Here is a 17570-nt window from a genome sequence, read left to right as displayed (position 1 = left end):
CTATGTCTCATCTTTACTTCCGAGTTACGACAAGGATATTGCTTATGATTGCAATGGGGCAGTTCACATAAGTGAAGGTAAAAATCAGATACTATGGCACCACAAAAACATCGAGAAGGCGCGTCAAGTTGCGTCTACCTTATTATCTGGATTCATAACCGAGGGGGTGTTGGGGAAGAACAAGGATAATTTAATGCGGACTAATTTAGCCAAGTTGATGGAAAATATCCAATCTCAAGTTGCAGAAAAAAGGTCCTATAAATCAGTTGGTAAAAAATCTAATTTTGCTTTACCTATCAGACAAGGCAATGATAACAGGATAAAAGACGCTAAAAAGAACCTGCGTATTGAAATTAGGAACGTGCTAAAACAGTAACAATCTGCAAGTGCTGAATGGAGTCTCTAGCCATATTAAAGATCTAAAAAAGAAATAAGTGATGGTTAAAAAAAAGCATACTAAAGATTGTCAGCTGAGACAGTGGCAACAAATTGCAAGCTTAGCTCTAGAGAACAACAGTGAGGGCATATGGCAATTACTTAACAAAAATAAAAAACATGAATGGACCAACTGCATCACAGGAAAAGTGGGAAGTCTATATAAAAGGAAACTCTGGGTAGAGTCGAGCAGTCAGATTGTGTCTTTCCTATCCCTAATGTCGTCTGGGATTGCAAGGCATCGGAATTGGACATAATTGCGATCATTGAAAAATTAAAGAAATCCTTAGCGGCAGGACCAGATGGGGTATTTAACTTAGTAATTAAGCGACAACCCAAGTTATGGGGTGCAGCGTTATTTCTACTATTCAAGCAAACAGGCAATATAGGAGAGATCCCCATCTCGTGGAAATCAAGCAACATCCTAACGGTCCATAAAAAGGGGGCATGGGATAGACCATTGAATTTTTGCATGCTCGCAATGTTGGACATTTCTTCAAAGACGTTTGCTAGAGTACTCTGTGAATTGAACACATGAATCGACGAAAAAAAGAATATTGCCTGCCAACCAAATTGGTTTTAGAGACCAATATAGTAGAACACATAATCTGTTAATGTTAACATCTTTTGTCGAACACACATGGGAAAGACGCCACTTGGATGTCTACTGTGCATATATCCATTTCTCAGAAGCTTTCGATACTGTGCTATAGATTGTGGCAGAAATTGCATATGTGGGGAATACCACATAGTCGCCTAAAAATGCTTATGTTACTCCACTCAGATACCACAGTTCGAGTAAGACAAAATGCAGTAGGGCGTTTCTTTCATATGTGAGCCTGTTGTGGTGTTAAACAAGGGTGTATGATTGCGGCCATCCTGTTTAACCTATAACTGGCTGACATGAGAGGCATTTAATCTATCTGAAGCAAATCCAGCAAAGATTAATAATGTCACTATAGGATGGCTTGCGTACGCAGATGATTGGTTAATACTTGATTATACACCTGCTTGCCTGCAGCGTATGCTCGACTCTCTAGCAATATACTCTGAGGTTAACGGATTGTCAATTAACATTGAAAAAAGTAAAGCAATGGTTTTTACGAAAAAACATACCAAAGAGATATAGGTGGACATTACAGTCGAAAGTGATTGAACAAGTTAGCACATACAAATACCTTGGCATCATCATCGACAAGAAGTTAAATTGGGAAGCTCGTTGGTTGGCATTGAAGAAACAGGGTCTCATTTCCACACAAGCCGAGTATTTATATTGGAAGAAATAATGGTTTCTCTGTATCAGCAGTTATTACAATTTATATGGCAAAAGGGCCGCGTTACTGTATGCTGTAGAGATTTGGGGCCATAAATATGAAAAACAACATGTTGTAGCCTTTGAAGCAAAACTGCTGAGAAAACTACTGCGACTTCCCCAATGTGTGAGCGGCGTTGAATTCCTGTATTTAGAGTTTAACATAAAAGGAATGTGGTATGCCTACCTTAGGCAATGTGTTAGGTCTTATGAAAAGATGTGTACCCGGCAAATAGACCCGTTAATTGTACCATATTTGGAAGCGTTCTTGCGGTTGGATGGCAATGAGTCACTTGGTACCATGGGAACATTATATAAAATACACAAGAAATGGACCACGGGTAGTGAATCCGTCCACACAATAAGTGCTCTGAAAAGGTGGCTAAACAGGAGACAATGATTTTGCCTATGAGCAAAATGTGATAAAGATAGCAACACATGCACATAGTGGTGCATACTGTGAAGAGCGACTTACTAGAACAACGCTCCCAATGTACACATTAGCCTATCCAAGCATAAGAACGTTCCGTACCTACATACTCTTAAAATTCAACGTGTCTGAGGCACTGGAGACTAAAGGCAATAGACTAGGACCATCAATTGAGTCAAGAAAATACTGATTATGTGGCAATCAAGTAAAGGAATCATTACACCATCTGATCATGAAATGTGAAAGCGTAATGTATCTGCGAAATAGGTATTTTAAATCCTACAATAATGCTATTGACATTATGGAAGTCAATAACTTATGGATGATTTTTATGAGATGGAATTATATTAATCTAATATATTTTATTGTTTTATTCTATATGAACATTGTATAAATATTAAGATGCACTGAATAATTTTTTAAGATGTTGTGACATGTATTATAGTGTGTTTTGGACCTCCTTTTTACCTTGGAAAATATTTAATTGTTGTTTGTCATGTGTTATACAAAGGCCAAGTTGGCTTTCGGTATATCTAATAAAAACGTGAAACTGGTAGTGTTTGCGGCCCACCTTGAAGGTGTTTTTGGAAAACGGCAGATATGAAACTATGCATCATCTGCCCTTTGTTGACAGGTAGCTTCCCTTTTGCTTAGTGGAAATAACTTTTAACGCCTTCCAGAACTTTTGCACCTTGATTAACTGTTTGCTGGGCACAGATCGCAAACTAGACGCATTGAGAGGTATTTTCTGGGCACCAACAAATAGGTTGAGAAGATGCACATTCAGTAGGGGGTAACATAGCTATCTCTCCCCTAACAATTACTGGTGCTCCTTTGTTTTGAGGTTCCTTGGTAGAATGTTGTATGGACGAGAATCAAACTGTATGCAGTATCCATCACTTACAGGCTCTAGAACACACATGCTGGATGCGATTGCATCTCATGCCTAGGTAAAGGTTTAATTCTTCCCCATAGCACTACGCATGGGTAGTCAATGTTCTGGTTGAGCGCCATGTTTTTCCATTAGTGCTTCTTGACTTGACGTCAGCACAAAGGATGGCGGGCCTGTGCTTGTTGGTATCCTTGGTGGCGCAACAGTCACGTGACCTGCAGGGTGGGCGGGGAAGGGCAGGACTTGAACACCCTTCATAGCGGTGTGGAAGAGAAATTCGAATTCAAACACTTCTAGTGTTGCCCCTTGAACTCTTGATGCACAGATTTCCAAAAAAAGATTTAAAGCTTAAATCTACTTGTTCCTGTGTTGCCTTTTTAGGAGCTTCCTATAATCAAATATCCTGACTAGACCCACCCTGCAACCCACCATAAACCACAACCAGAGACCCGACCATGGGCTTGGTGCAACTACGTTGGTGCGAGATCTCGCCTACCATTTACCAAATATCCTCCCTAATACACTGCAACCCACCATAAACCACAATCAGCGACCGGGAACCTGGACCCTGAGCTGCTTAGAGCAAAGTACAAGAATAATGATTGTCTATCCGAACAAACATATCCTACTCTACTCCTAGCGAAACATTTACCTCAGAGTGTCACAACAACGAAACATGAAGACGACCGCCAGCAACTTATCCAGATCTAGAATGTAATCCTGGAACAGCAGGCTCGTAAGAATATAAACACCCACTCCAGACACTCACCTCTCCTACCCCCTATGCTCACTCTCTACTTTTCACCAACAAACAATAGACACAACTATACCTCCCCCTCATACATCGGCCTAGTTGCTCACATACAAACACTACTCCATGAACACATCAATATCTTGCTAGAACGCAACTATACCCCACAGGGGCAGAGGTGGGGTGGGGGAAAAACGGCACACATACGTCCTACACATGCCTAATGCCGCCAGAATGCAGTCTTGAAAACCAATCACCTGACTGCTCACATTCAACTGATCTCTCACTACCACTGCACCTGTTAGGATGCAGCTTCCATCTGACAATTCACACAAACTCATCACATACTGAAGGCACCCAAGCTCTCTATACTACCCTACTCTCTCGACTGACCTGGACTACGGTCCCCAAGGGCATTCAACCCACAAGCACGTTGAGGTCATACCAATGATATATGGAGCGCTATATAAAAGCCAAATAATAACTATTGACTTATGTTGGCTGGGGCTGATGTAGGTTCGAGTTCATAATATCTGGAGAGTCAAAGGTTGCAGATACCTGGTGCAGGGTGAGGGGGGCTTGTGGTGCACCCATCCTACACTAGTTGCCTGGCAAGGACTTAAAGGGCACCACCAATGTGCTCTAATTCCTTGAAGGGACTCCTGCATCACCCCCAACAATTGAGAAGCGGGCAGTCCCAGGGTTCGAAATTGAGGGAGCTGGGAGCTTTAGCTCCTGATTCTACCGTATTAGAATCTGGTTAGCTTGAAACCAACAGCTACCAGGAGCTACTTTTCGCTCCTAGTGCCAACTGGTGCCTTACAAACATGAAAATGTGACAGTAACTGAGTATTTGAGAATGTTAATTAAAAAAAAAAAAAGTTAGAACACATCTAATACACATTCAAAAATAACTGTTCATGCGGATTCACATGCACCTGAATATTCCCAGTCATCAGGCTGGGAATCCTCGGTAAAAGAAACACTTTCACTTACAAAACTGTATTTCACCCATAAACCAATCACTGTCCTCTGGGTCATACTGGCCCCAGCCAATGACAGCACTCTCCGTAAGCCCCTTGCCCTGGCAGCCATCTTCAGATTTGGTAAGCATGTAAAGTGGCAGTATGAACCAAGAAGAGCCGCAGAGGGGCAGGAGGGAGGGTTCGCATGTGAATCCATACCAGACCCATGCTGGAGAAAAATAGTTACAGGTAAGGAACTTATTCCTTCTCCAGCATGAGGTCTGGCAAAGATTCACATGCTTATGAGTAACGAATACACAGCAGTACAACATTACACAACCACGGGTAGCAGCAATGCTCAACAGAAGCAATTCACTCTTACCTCTGGAACAGACTCATCTCAACAGGTTGCTTTGCACTGCTTGGCCGACTCTGGACTCCTCCCTGGAATCCTTGTCGACGCAATAGAACTTTGTGAAGGTGTGCATGGACCTCCACTTAGCAGCCCTGCAAATGTCCAGCAGGGGCACACGAGCCAGGAACACCGTTGCAGCGATCGGACAGTGGGGCAGCGGTCGGTTCGCCAACCGATGACAGTGCATGATGCAGACAGAGACACCTTAAGATGAAACCTTGGACAAGTCCTTCCCATGGTTCACAGGACCAAAGTTCATGAACAGCTGTGAAGTCCTTTCGGAAACTGTGCGACTTCAGGGCACGAGCAACGTCCAGCGAGTGCAAGGCCCTCTTAGCCAGAGATGAAGATTTAGGGAAAAAAAAGTGTAACATCAAAGGTCCGTTGAGGCGAAACGCCGACAACCTTCGGCGCGAAAGAGGGGTTTGTCCGCAACACCACCCTCGATTCATTGAAAGTCAGGTATGAATGTTTGTGGGACAGGGCCTGTAGCTCACCCATCTTCCTGGCGTAGGCGATAGCCACAAGGAAGGGCATTTTGCACGAGAGAAAATTGATCATAGCCTCCAAACTCTAGGGCTGCAGGAGTCAACCTCTAGGTTAAGCAATCCTGGGTTGTGATGCAGGATTGCACCTCCTCCTCGGTCTGGTGAGAAGATCCAAGACGGCTGGTAGCTTGAACAGCAGCAACGCCAACAGGATGAGAAGGACTTGGTACCAAATCTAAATTGGCCACTCCGGGGCGATGAGTATCGTCCTGCACGGACATTGTGGGTTGATGACTCGTAGCAGGAGACGCAACGGAGTAAACGCAAACAGAAACATCCCTTCCCAAGCGAAGGAGAATGTATCCCCCAGGCTTCCAGGGAAGCATCTGCCGTGACTGTCTTCTGGAATGCTGGGTTCACCCAGCGAGTGTCCAGGAACTCCTGGAGAGATCGCATGTGTAACCTGCAGAGCCGGATGAGGTAGATGCAGGATGACATGCCGAGCAACAACTTGATGGTCCGCACTGTGGCCGTCTTAATCGGCAACAGCCGCTGCACGTTCCCCTGAATGGCCGCTAGCACGTTCTGCAATGGTTACAAGCAGGACTTTGGATAATTGGAGAATCCCAGATCCATCGGCAGCCACCTCTGTGTGTGCGATGGTCAAATCTCGCGAGCGGGCCCGGATGACCCATGTGTCTAGTTACAGGTTTACGTAAATCCCCCATAGACGCAGATGGGCCACCACTGGTGCCAGGCACTTCATGAACACTCTGGGGGCCGATTTTTAAACCAAAGGGTAGGGCCTTGAACTGGTAGTGCTGTCCCTGCACTATGAAGTGTAGAAACTTGCAGTATTTCCTGTGAATGGGACCGTGGAAGCAGGTGTCCTCCAGGTTCAGCAACTTTAAGAAATCCAGTCTTTCCAGTTGGCCAAGCACATGCTGCAACATGACCATCCGGAATTTCTGAGACTTGATTACTTGTTTAGATGTTGTAGGTCTTTCTTACCAAGAAGTATCTGGAGTAGATTCCGAGTGGCAGGGGAACCAGATCAATCGCCCCTTTTCACCTCATAGCCCATAGTTCCTCCAAGAGCAGAGGGACGTGCTGCTCCTGATGGCCACTGGCGGGATCTGCAGACACCTGTGCTGAAATTCCAGGGTATGTCCTTGGCTGAGAGCATCCAGCCCCCATCTGTCGGTCGTCATCTTTTACCACTCGCTGAAAAACCTCATCAGCTGGCCTCCCACTGGGGTGCCGACGCCTTGGCAGGTTCAGGCTTGCATCTGCGTCCTGCCTTGCTGGCGCAAACTACGCTGAGCCCCCTCCTCCGTAGGTCTGGGAACGTCCTCTCTGGGCTTCCTGGGTCGTGGATCTGGAAGGCTGATGGTACAAGCAGAAGAAACCTTTCAACGACTTGCTAGACTACTATGGAAGAACGAAAGGCATGTCCAGTACCTTGGTGACTAAGGCAGACACCGTTCCCCATCTGGCGGAACCCAGTGTAGGCAACATCCAGCTCCACTGATGCCGTGATCAGACGCCATCTCTTCCTCCTGGAAGAGGGCAATCCACTCCATCCTTTTGTCGTCGGGGAGGAACTCCAGAATAGGCCCCAGCTTGTACCACAGCTCCCGATCGCCAGTGCATTGGCCGCCTTGGACGCCGCAGTGTAGATTACTTTCCTCCCCATGGTGTCCAACTTCTTATCCTCGCTATCTGGAGAGACTGAAGACAATAACAGGTTAGATGACCCTTTGCAATAGCAGTCACCCAAACCACCGAATCGGCGATGGTTGTGACATCAGGCACTTGGGTGTAGATTCTGGTACCTGGTACTACTTCTCCAGCCTATCCCATCTGGCTGGAGACGTGCAAGTGTTCTTCAAAAGGGCCAGGCCCTCCTCGCACACGTCCAGGAGAGGTACTGCCATGATGGTCTTCCTCTTGGCCTTGCGCCTCTGGTACAGGAAACCCCCCCTTCCTGGTCTCCTCGGGCACAAGCTGGAATAGCTTGGAGGCTTGATCACAGAATGGAACGATCCCACCTCGTCCGTTGGGGAAGTCCAAGGCTGCGGGGACCCGATGACCACTCAGACTATATCGTAGCCGTATCTGTCGTAGCGTCGGGGTATGCTGGGGGAGATGGGACCCAACGCAGGTGTTGAGGCTGAAAAGGGGGAGTCGGATGGCACTTTCTTTTCTTCCTCAGCGGTTGATCGGGGTCCTGGGGGACCCTTGGTACAGGCCTTTGTGGCATCCTGTTCTGGATCGGACACCAAGGTGTGGAGGGCCGATGGGATGTCCAGAGACACATCCCTCAGCAGAACCGGCATGATTGGAAAGCACTGGGCCCTGCGCCCTCGTCGTCGTCTTCCATGTCCACATGGACTGTGTGCAGGGACTCCATATCCTTGTCCTCCGTTGATGAAATTTTCAAAGCTTGAGCCCCGGAGTGGGACTGATCCGAGGCCTCCCTGCCCTCCTACCCCCCCCCACCCCATATGGGTTGGAACCGGGTTCTGGGGGGGGGGGGGTGCCCCCTTCTCCGGAGTGACAGCAGACCTTGTCAAAGTCACCAGTCGCCTCGGAGGGAGGATAACTTCAGCGCATTGGGGGCTACCCTCTCAGGGTCAGCCCCTTTCGATTTCAAAAGAGAAGCCACCACCAGCGCCATCATCAACAAAGACTTTTCGTGTGCCGCCTGGGCGTTCTTGGACAGCTCGGCCATCTCCTTCTGCAGTTTCTCTGGCTTCCCCCGCAGCTTAGACGACTTTCTCTTCGAGAAGGAGCTTGATTGCCAGCTGGCAATGGAGGAAGAGGGTGATGTTGATCGCGCCTTGCCTGCCGTGGGACCTGCTTCCACAGCGCCCCCGGAGAACCCAGACTTGCAGTGCTTGGCCTTATCATCTGCCCCCATAGAAGAGGTGCCATCACAGGACTTAGAAGCCCGCTCCTCGGACCGACCAACCTTGGGTGAGGCATGCCCCTGCTCTGGCATGGGGCAGAGGCCTTGGCGTTCAGCCACGCCGCCAGTCTACTGTGCCCATCCTTTGTAGTCTTCTTGGAGAATCTGCAGCAAATATCACAATTCTCTTCCTTGTGGTCCAGATGCAGGCAGTGGAGGCATTGTAGGTGCTTGTCCTCCACAAACACATTCCGGATCCCGCACTTGGTGCCGGGCTTGAAGAGGGATCTTCCTTCTCTCTTGTCCCGATCGGATCATGATCGGAGGGCGCAAAGTACGGCAGATGGCCATCAGGAAACTTCGACTATCTCTGCCCTTGAGGGGCGCTGAACTTCATGGACAACGGAACCCCACTGTCAGCAGATGGAGAGAAGAGCACACAGGCTCTTTTGGGACAAAAATAGAACCTTTTTACACTAAAACACATGAAAAACCTAGATGTTTTTCGCAGAGCAAACCTCGAGAACTCCCAACACTGAAGCGTGCTCTAAAAATGTGAAGATGGCTACGAGGGTAGGGGCTTAGGCAGAGGGCAGTCATTGGCTGGGGACAGTATGACCAAGAGGACAGAGATTCGTTTATGGGAGAAATACAGTTTAAGTGAAACTTTTTTTTTTAAATCTAGGATTCCCAGCCTGACGGGGAATATTCAAGAGCATGTTAATCCATGCCAGACACTATGCTGGAGAAATGTAATTATGGATTAAGAGGTAAAAGGGGGTAAATGTGGACCCCCAACCAAATTAAAGACAAATACATAGAAGTTAAGTACTTGCTTTGAAATAAATTACATCCAAGTAATGACTTGCTGAGAAATGATATGGAACCCTGGAATTACTCTCTTGGGGCCTCCCAACCATTACCATCTTGGTTTCAGCTGGAGTGTTGCAAAATGGGGGAGCGTTACCATCCTTGTGCTGCAGGAGTACAAGGATATTATATGCTTAAGCACCCACTCAGACTTCACACTTCTATAAACCAAGAGCCAACACAGACAAAGGTAAAACAGACAGTCAAGAGAAATACCTCCTTGTGTAAACGTGGGCGGAGGGAAGGCTATCCTCTTGTGAATGTAATTAAGTAGTAATACAAAAATCAAGTATCACAGCTCAAAGGGACTGGCCAATCCAGGTTCTGCAAGAAAACCAAGTAGGAAAAACTATACAAAAACCCACGCAGGTAGAAAGGACAAAAGAGATGCAAGACTTGACAGAATGCAAAATTGTGGGTGAGCAGGCAATTCCATCAACCGCAATGTTCTTTGTAAAACGATACGTCTTGTGGGAGGGGGGGTGCACAGGTGGCCGCAACTTGCCTCTTGGGGCCAAAACGAACCAAGAGGGCAGTTCTAGGTCAATAGCACCTTTGTGGTGGTATGACCGCAGCAAACCAGGTCTTTCTGTGCTGTTCAAGGCAGCTCAAGTGCCATGGTCACTGCCCTAGATTTGGAGCTGTGACGAACAGGGGTCGAACGGGTCTTCGTTTCAGTTCAAAGGTGATGCAGGGAGACGAACAGATATGTTCAACGGTCAGTTTAAAGAAACTGGTAACGGATACGCTGGTCAGCCGGACGGATCAGCCGGACGGGTTCAATAAAGTGCTCGAGGTGATGCAAATCATGAAGACCACTGCAGTCGGTTCCATGTTCGAGTAGGCAGCGAAGACGCAGAGGACTGGATGTGCACATTCAGTTTAAGTGATTTGATGCAGTGTCCGATGCTTGTGGCACAAAGATTCAGAGTCAGTTCGACTGATGATGATGATCAGCAATGAAGATGCTGGTAGAATAAGCAGCAATTCCACAGCAACAGATGCAATAAAGGGGCATTTAGTTTGAGCAGAGGCAACAATGAGCAGAGCTAGAGCAGTGGGATAGTGAGCAGGTTCGAACTAGCAGATAGGAGTATGAAAAGCTTGGGAAAAACCTAATGCCGCTCTGGAGGGACCTGCTGGTTTGAAATGCTGTGAATCCGGATTGCCGACAGTTCAACCAGTTCGATGCGAGAAAAGCAGAGGGCTCTGGGCTGTCTTGGGTGCTGCAAGTCCCAATCTGGGGTCTCTGGGACAAGGCCAGTCCTTGTTCTCTGACTCCCAGCAAGGGAGGCCTGTAGTCACCTCCAGGGGTCCTTCAACAAGTTGAGTTCCTGGCAGCAGTGTGGCTGGCAGAGGGGCAGGTCTTGCTCCAGCAGCAGGCTCATCATCCGCCCCCCTACCCCCATTGCACCACCAATTGGACTCTGGGGATGGCTAGTCTTCACCTCACTGGTGGACGGCTCTGGAAAGTCCACTATCCCAACAGAGGACCAATGAAATCTTATTCCAAGGTTGGAGTCCAAATGGGAGAACCATTCTTCAAAAGGCAAAAGCCCATAGGTGATTGGACTAAAGCTACCCTGCTTTAGGAGTCCAATCCCTGTATATGAAAGAAATTGACTTTGCTCGTTTGACATCACACCCAAAGTACTTCCTCCACGGAACAGAGCTATGTCGACACAAACCCCGACCCTTCCCTTCTCCTTGGATCAAAGGCCTTTAGAAATGCAGTTCCCAGTTGTTGGGCTACTCCCTTTAAATGTGTGTGCTCTATACATGCATGGGTCCAGGATAGCTTCCTGTAGAGTGGCTGTCTCTGATGAAGGGCGTTACCAGCCCCCACAGAGGTCAAAAAAAGAGGCCTGGCCATTCAGGTCCTGGTCCTGTCATTTGGCAGGGCCAGCCTCTCTGTGGCCAGAATACAAATCACCTTCCACAGCTGAGCTGGCTCACATGAGAAGACACGTGCAATCTCAATTTGGATATGGCTGCAATAATTAGCAGTGCCATGCACCATGCCTTAACTTAAGCATGGCTTATATTTAGAGTTCACCATGCCACCATCATGGTCTACTTATGATCATCGTTTTTTGGTAGAGGGTGCATATCGTAACTGCAGCCCATGTGCAGACATGGCTGCGACTGCTGCTGTCAGATGGGCAACCGACCTCTGAACCTGGCTTGTATGATGCAGCAGGGCACAGATGGACAATATGCTTTTGCCATGGACCTTATGAAAAGTGAATCTGATCAGCAGATAACCCTTTCAGAGATGGAATTACCTGCATAATTCATAAACATCAAAAAAGCCAAGGCTTTCATACCCTTTTAGATGGCAATTCCTCATAGGAAGGGTCTCAGTTCTCTACATTATCAAGGCAGGGCGAGTCTAACAACGCTCTATCGATGACCTAAAGCTTTTACTGTGGCATAGTTCACCAAGTATAGATTTGAGTGTATGCGTTTCAAAGAACCGTCAATATTTGAACCTGAAATTATGGTCCTAAAGTTCGATTTTTGCTTGAAAATGCAACTTGCTGCATCATCACATTTCTATTATGTTCATTCAGGTTTGCACGAGTGTAGTGCATGTTGATGAGTCAAGGGGATGGACAAAGGTGGCGAGGAAGGAGATTAAAGTGTTGGGAGCCTGCATGCTGCTGATGAATGGTAAATTAAATCTAAAATAGTAAACATGGTTTATCTGGATGACTTCACACCAAGAAACCCCAGGGCACAGTAGGGCAGGCTAAGATTACACCAGCTCGGGTGTTGGGTGTGTTCTTAGGCTTCAAAAAGCCAGGCATAGTGTTAGGGGCAGGGACAGGAGTGTGTGGCTGGAGGCACTACTGTGGGTAGAGGCGTTCTTGGCACAGCTACTGGTGGTTTGGAGGAGCGCTGGTGCTTGCATTTGTGACCAATAACAGGTGCCACATTTGGCACCTGCATAGAGGTAGAGGCCAGCAGGGAAAACACCAGGCCAACGAAGCCAACACATAGAATCCAAGATAAAAACTACAAGCCCCAGCATCCTCCAAGAGTGAACGTGCTCTCAGAGGCTCTCCCGAGCCCCACGCATTGCAACGGGCATGCGCGCGCACAAGATTTTATTTGTGCTCGAGTTACTGAAATGAACTGACAGGTTTCTGAGCCTCACCTAATCTCGACCCCGGGAAGCATCATTGCAGGGCCGCAGCCTGCCTGACACTCACTTCAGGCCACGCTATTAAGATAAGTGATGCGGCTTTGCCACTTGATTCCTACTACTAGCAACGTTTGAGGACAATATTTTTTTTCTTGTTGCACCTTACAATTGGACAGGGACTCCCTGCACCAATACATGTGTACATATATGCGTGCATATCTTAGCCCAGTGAGGCAACTGAGCAATGTGTGGGTGAGAACTAATGCCTACGCAACAGCACATATCACAGTGCATGGATAGTAAAACCACAGGAGCCTCAGCCAGTTACAGGCACATGTGCCGTTTGAGGTGTGTGTAGTGTGTTGTGTGCATAAGTGTAACATGAATATCGAGCAATAAGCATTACATGTGGCAAAGAGCCAAGAACATAGTTTACCCTAAATCCCCCTACCTATCCATAACCTCTCCATTACCAGACTACCCTTACCTATCCAATCCGTGGACCCTAACCCGCGTTCCCCACGGGGGTTGCGGCCAACCAGTGTTACCATACATTCAGGTGCCGGAAACCTCTGAGGGCAGGCAAGATTGCATGCTACCTCTACGAGAGATCGGGATCTGAAACAAAGCGGTTTCAGTTTAGAAAATGACTGGACAAGATTTAGAACCTGCTGAACCTTCCTGGGATCCTGAAGTGCGGTTTCAAGGTTCCTTCCAGGCTCCTTACAAGTCATTTTGAAGGGATGAGGCTCAAACATGTCAAAGGCAAAGTCTTACCTATGCAAAGGTAAGTCCAACACCTACCAAACATCCCATGAGAAACCCTTGAGACTGCTAGAGTCTGTATGAAAGTAGTCTAAGAGACTGGTAAACTGTACTTCCTAAAAGAGATAGAGGGTGCCGTAAGCTTAAGAATGTGAGACTGAGAAAATGGGCGATATCGTGATTTATTTTTTTAAACTATAGAATATTTTTACTTAATTTATTTCAATTTTAATGCAAATAAATATTTAAACATCAATTATTTAGCAAAACGAAGACAACTTATTCATCATAAAAACAAGGAAGGAAAGAAAATAATGATGGCAATAATAACAAAAAAACTTTAAACATTAACAAAACCCGTCTCAGGGAGAACTTCTGCAAGAAAATTAACTACCGCAATTACATGTTTTTGTTTTTCGACCTTACATTAACAATTTCCACAAGATTGAGGCGTCCGAAATTGAAAAATTTGAGAAAAGAGGTCTAAAGAACTTTGAGCGTAGATCTCTTAGGGCTGGACAAGATGACCTTACAGAACCAGCAATGGTTTTCTGCTGATAAACCCCGTATTGCTTGAATCTCATTTGTTGAATAGAGATTTAGATGGGCTCTCATAAATTGGTCTCTGATCTTTTTGTCCGGAAATTGTTGCAAGTATTCATAAACAGTGTTTAATTTACGGCTGCTGTTGGTAAATAAGCTACAGAGTGGTAACTATTTTTACTTAATGTGTTTATTCTGTGAATTCACAACATTAAGCAGATCTGCCTTGGCCCACTTCAGTATTGCATAAAAGCGAAAACAATCTCTAAGAATGAGGGGTGGGTTTGCTGGGTGGCTGAGGGGAGGGTGTGAAGGAGGGGTGGGGGGGGGGCGGGGTAGGTCAGGGAAGAGAAGGTGGCAAGCTGTCTCGATAGCATGCATCCAACACAATTTTGTAATTTCTGCTTCGAGATGAAGGTGCTGTGCGCTTTGGAGGAGCAGGGATGAAAGAGATGTTATGTTATCCATGTGTGTACAAAGTACAGCGCAACATGTGCCAGAAGGCAAATGGGGAAGGTGAAAAGGTAGTTTATAGTCCGCTTAAACCCCCCGAACTCCATCCATGCAGCCTGGTGGATTGCTTTTAAGGAACACAGAAGAAAAAAAAAATCTTGCCTTCCAGATGAGTGGAATTTTCTGGTGCGACATGACTGTCAATTTGTGTTGATGTCCAAGGAAAAGGCAGAAAAGTGAAAACTTGCTTACTGGCTCTCTGAAGAATACAAGGTTGGGACCTGGAGGAGCCATAACAATGGTTGTGGTGTTCCTGGGCTTGTTCCCGAAAATAACCAAACCCCTGAAAGGATCAACAACAAGATTTTTTTTGCTAATGCTAGTGATATATGAGGATTGTTTAGCCCTCAACAACTTTCCAGTGAAGAAGCCCATGTTTTAGACAGCTCTTAATCTGTGATTGAGCGGAATAATTGTAAACGTCAAATGATAGGCTATGGAATTAACTTTGTGCTCTTAAACCATGCCCGCTACACTGGCCTTAGCACAGTCCACTAACAGCTGTGTTCAGATGTCTTGCTGTGGACTGCTGCAAGTCTATGGCCACTTGTTCAGCATCCATGATGCCTGCAAGAATCTATTTTCCTGTCAGGAGGCAGAGCCCCTGCAAAGTCTGGTATACTTCCAGAGGAATACGTTACAAGCCCCAATATTGCACCACTGTTGGCTTGGTGAATGTAATTTGCATCGCAATGTTACACTTTCCTTCTAATCACGTCCCTAGCCCTCTCTACCACAGCCCAGAGTTAAAGAAGAGGCAGAAGAAGTCCCTGGGCACAGAGACAAAAGCAAACATGAAAACATCCAATGGAGTCCGAAATTGGAGGTCAGGCAAAGCAAGTCTTCCCTGGATGAACACAACTTTGTGTCTATTCTCTTGTTAGATGGGGATACTGCAGATTTTGAATCAGATCGCTTCTTTGCCTCTCAAACATCTGGTTGCAGGGTATTCACAGTTTTGTTCCATTTGCCCATCAACTCCACTGCCAGCACACCTGTTTTGACAGGAGACAACACAGGGATGTTGAGTTTTAAAAGGCTGACAACAAATAAATCCTTCAAGAATAGCTTTCCCGGAGGAAAGAAGCTGCTCATGGGGAGGGTGAGGGGGAGGTGAAGGGGGGGGGGAAGTTTAATCATTGGCCTGGGTTATCGTCTCTGGGAGTTTGCACACAGTTAGCTGCACCTTGAAAAAAAGTTTTGCATATAGAGTTTAGACTTTATGGAACAGACACCTGTTGTGTTGCATCTGCTTCTGGGGCTCCAGGTTCTCAAACCTGCCACCGGAGCACTTCATAGGGGACTACTCTGGTCCTCCCTGGAGTTCTAAATTCACACCTGAAGGGTAGACCTGCGACTAGGAAGGGGGGGGATGGGGATTGTTCCATGCCCACGGAAAGTTTCCCTGCCTCCACTTAGAGTCCTTTATGTAGTGTGTTTTAGGCCAAAAAATAAAAAAAATCGGAATTTAAAAGCATTTTTAAAAAAGGTATGTAAATTCGGAATTTGAAAGCATTTTTAAAAAGGTATGTATTCCACTTCAGCTTAAGTGAATGCCCGATTAAAGTGAGATTCTGTTGACAACAATGCCTTAAGAGCAGCTCTCGGCGTATCCAAAAGAGCTTACATAACCGTGATAAGGTGCCAAAATAATTGGCTTTCTACCCAAAATAAAATCCACCTAAAAGTTGCATCCCTTACACACAAAGCCTTGAATAATGCAGCCCCCAGCTATCTCACGGACAGATTCCAGAGAAGAATTGCCACCAGACCCTTGAGAACCATCAATACTAACTGCTTCGTCACACCAAGATTCAAGCTAAGGCTGGGGGAGGCCGCTTCCCAGTTAGAGCGGCACAACTCTGGCATTCCCTGCCACAGTTTTTAAGAGAAGAGAATCCCTACCCCAAATTCAGATCCAACTACATTAACTGGCTGAAGTCCTCGGATATTTAGCCTTGCACAAGGGAATATTAGATCCCCTGTGGCACCTGTCCGTATATACTTATGTAGCCACCTACATGACAATCCAATTTCTGTTAAAAACTTATCTATTCAGCTATATGTAGGTATTTACTAGTTTGTCCCAATACTGACATTTATATATACCTTCTCGTCATACTATGTAACCGGCTTAAACTGTGTAACCTTGTATATATACACACCTTCTATTGTCATATTGTGTAACCATGTTTAACTTTGTGTAACTTTAAGCCTTGCATATCCTTGACTGCTGCGCCCAGATACCCCTGGGTCTGGTGCGCATTATAAATGAACAAACAAACATTGTATCCATTTGACCCTGAACTGCAATACCTTGGTGCGCTTAGCCTAAGTGCCCCTCTTCTGGTGGCTTCTAGCTGTGTTTTATAAGGTTCCCGCTCCTCCAACGGTCCTGCATTTACTGAGATATGTGGATTTGTATTTTCCAAATATTTTGTCGTAGATGTTTAGGGTGACAGTAACTTTGTTGGTGGTGGTGGCATTGGCCATTACTACTGTGTGTTTTAATGTCTGGTACTCTTCTCTTCCCACACTTTGTTTCTACATGTGATGTGCCCATCACCCGGTAGTGTGCTTACACTATTGAAAAAGGAGTGCGTTGCGTCAATTTGACCATTTATTGCCTTTATAAAAAGGCAATATTTTTACTAAATTTTAGTTTTACCTCAAGTACTTACTGACCTAATAGATGTGTGCCTGCAATCAAAAAAGTGGTACATTTTCAGTTTACTGATGATGTGTATTTTCTATGGATAAGTGTGTGGAATAATTGCACATTTGTGCACTGCTACTTGCACTCCCTTGTGTTAAGCCTAACTCGGCTGTCACTTTACCTTAAGAGAGATTTGGCTTGTATTTTGGTTTGGGTGCACTTGCCCCGCCTTAACTTCAGTGGTTGTACAGTCCTCTGGGTTGTGCAAAATCTGCCTTAATACAATTCCCTAAATCCAATCAACATCAATGCCATTATATTTTACCTTCAGCAAATTAAGAGTAGATCCAATCTTCATGTACATAAACTAACACGAGGACAGTTTAGAAAGACTAGGGAGACAATCATAGTTTACATTTCTAACCAAGCGCTGAAGTTGGCAAAGCAGTGGCAAGGCTGCCTGTGAGAGTCACACG

The 17570-nt window shown here is 46.0% G+C and overlaps 1 protein-coding gene across 2 annotated transcripts in view; it reads right to left on the bottom strand.

The window, feature by feature from the left end:
* Positions 1-17570, bottom strand: part of UBE2Q2 (ubiquitin conjugating enzyme E2 Q2) — a 1419211-nt gene that overhangs the window by 1255716 nt on the left and 145925 nt on the right. The gene's annotated exons all lie outside the window — the stretch shown is intronic.

Source organism: Ambystoma mexicanum, chromosome 11, assembly GCF_040938575.1.
Source record: "Ambystoma mexicanum isolate Mex_15411 chromosome 11, UKY_AmexF1_1, whole genome shotgun sequence".
NCBI lineage: Eukaryota > Metazoa > Chordata > Amphibia > Caudata > Ambystomatidae > Ambystoma > Ambystoma mexicanum.
This window is presented reverse-complemented; position numbering and strand designations above follow the sequence as displayed.